The 2,676-nt window shown below is 39.0% G+C and overlaps 1 pseudogene; it reads right to left on the reverse strand.

Moving 5' to 3' along the window:
* Positions 1-1,262: 1,262 nt before the first annotated feature.
* Positions 1,263-1,659, reverse strand: LOC136379903 (dihydrofolate reductase pseudogene; annotated as a pseudogene).
* Positions 1,660-2,676: the final 1,017 nt, after the last annotated feature.

A 2,676-nucleotide genomic window follows, 5' to 3' on the forward strand; every position in this document is an offset into this window, starting at 1 on the left:
CTCCCATCTCCCTCAGCACTGACCTGCCTCTCCCTGTGGCTCTTTCATTGGACTTTCTCTACTTTCCTGCCCCTCAAAGCCTCATGCTCTTCCCTGAAACCATTGCCAGGTATGTGTAAAAGGTTTTCTTTGCAATAAACTCTTTTAAATCCCAAATGTACACATTCCTTTTTTTTCATTTTTAATTATATGAAGTTTATTTTCTAACTTACTAATCTTGTTTTCTAGCAGTGTCTGTTCTCTTTGAATTTTTAATTTTAGTCATATGCTTTTATTTTTTGAGAGCAGCTTATTCTTGCAACATCCCATGGAATCTCACTCAATATGAGAACAGAGTTTTTAAAGGTCTTACACCTTTTTTCATCATCGAAAAGGTAGTCTCCTGCCTGACCAGATGGTGGCGCAGTGGATACAGCATTGGACTGGGATGCGGCAGACCCAGGTTCGAGACCTGAGGTCGCTGGCTTGAACGCGGGCTCATTTGGTTTGAGCAAGGCTCACTTCAAGGAAGGGGTTACTCGGTCTGCTGAAGGCCTACGGTCAAGGCACATATGAGAGAGCAATCAATGAACAACTAAGGTGTCGCAACAAAAAACTGATGATTGATGCTTCTCATCTCTCTCTGTTCCTGTCTGTCTGTCCCTATCTGTCTCTCTCTCTGTCACTGTAAAAATAAATAAATAAATAAATAAATAAATAAATAAATAAATAAATAAAAGAAAAGAAAAGGTAGTCTCCTATCTGCCTCTTTACCATCCCATTGGGTTATACTACAGTTCTCAACTTACTGATTCCTTCAGTTAACAGAACTGTTTTCAGAATTGTGCTTTGCATAGAATAATTCATGGTCCCTTCCCTATTTTGATCTGACTTTCTTTTCATATCTGCATTCTGACTCTTCTTTTTATAATCCTTTTCTGACATTTGCACAAATTTTTCTAGTTCCTACCTCTATAGGTCTGGGTTTCAACTCATGCTCTCAGGGGATTCTCCCCTGTGATATCTGGGTAGTACGTTACCTACCCTAGGCACATGCTGGGGACCTAATCCTGGCCCATGAAAATGCATAAATGATATCTGATACATAGCAGAGTTAAGAGTAATCTTAACCAATCTAGTTAAGATTAAGACTAACTAATAAAAACACATTGCTTGGAATAATTATGCATAGATCTAGAATCAACAGAAGTCTCTTTTTCTTTTCTAATCTTAAATACATATTTGGCAGGATGAGAAACAACTTGAAATGAATCACCTTCTCATTAATCCTTCTTTTCATATACTTCAAATTTGTACTTAATTCCTTTCTCCTCTTGGACATGAGAAGGAACCCCCGGGTATTCTGGGAGAAGTTTTATTTCTTCAAATCAATTTCTGGAAAAAAGTGTCACTTTCAAATTCCTGCATGATCCTTGTCACAAATAATCTGTGGTGACCTGGCTTGTTCATGGCTTCCTTGTAAACTGCCTTCCACTATCCAAACCATGTCCACTTTATTTGTTAATCTGGTTCCTCAAGTTTTAGAGCATTGTCCACACTTCTGGCAAGAAAATGAACTTCTTTTGGAAATTCCTTGAGTTCTCTACTGAGAACTAAATTAATCCTGTCCTTTAGAGGTCGAGTCTTCTCAGGAATGGAGAACCAGTTCTTCCAACCCATAATCACCAAATTCTGTTTACCTTCTGCTGAAGAGGTTGTGGTTATTCTTTGGAAATACTTGAATTCATTCCTGAGCCCAGGGCCAAAGCAGGTCTCCATTCTTGCTGATGCTCATGTTCTGGGACACAGTGATGATAGAGTTTAGCAAACACCATTATGGCAGCACTAAACACCTTGGAGCTTGCTCACCACCCCAAGTATATATATATATATATTCTTATGTTGGTGTCTGAAAGCTAACTGTAAAACTAAAGTGTCATTCATTCATTCATTTATTCAAACAAATAACATTCATTAAATGCCCACTGTATCTACTAAAGCTAAGCATACACCTATCCCATTACCTATCAGTTTCATTCATGGGTATTTACTTAAGAGAGTTGAGGTATATATTTACAAAAGCACATTATGTGAATGTGTATAGCAGCTTTATTCATAATTGCCAGAACTTGGAAGCAAACTCAAATAACCATCAAAGTGAACAGATAAACAAATTGGAGTATACTTATACAATGGACATTCATCATTTAAAAGGAAGAAACTACTGATAAATACAATAACATGGATGAATCTCAGAAACATTAATGTGGTGCCATCTTTGGAAAATACACCCTGCTATTGAAGCCCATGCCCCTTGCCCAGCCTTTGGTATCTGACACTGCAGCAATGGCAGGTGAGAGAACTCTGCATCCCCAGACAAAGGCATCGAGGATGCAATCACTACACCATGGAAATAGTGCTTCATTCTGAGTGACCAGTTATTTGAGGTGCTTTGGAGTGTCAAGAATAAGACCCGTTGTTCAGTCTTGTTTTTCAGTGCTGGCAGAGGGGAAGACTATTCCTGGACTACCTGTTGCAATGCCTCTAAACTTTACCTCAAGAAAAAAGCCACCCCAGCCAGGACTCAGGGCAAACTCCTAATTTTGTGACTCCCCAAACAAAAGGGGAAAGAGCCCTCAGGACATTATTTTGAATGTCTCCAGTGGGATGGCAAATGTCTTAACCTCCTAGTCCTCT

The sequence above is a fragment of the Saccopteryx leptura genome, chromosome 8 (assembly GCF_036850995.1).
Source record: "Saccopteryx leptura isolate mSacLep1 chromosome 8, mSacLep1_pri_phased_curated, whole genome shotgun sequence".
In the NCBI taxonomy this organism is placed as follows: domain Eukaryota; kingdom Metazoa; phylum Chordata; class Mammalia; order Chiroptera; family Emballonuridae; genus Saccopteryx; species Saccopteryx leptura.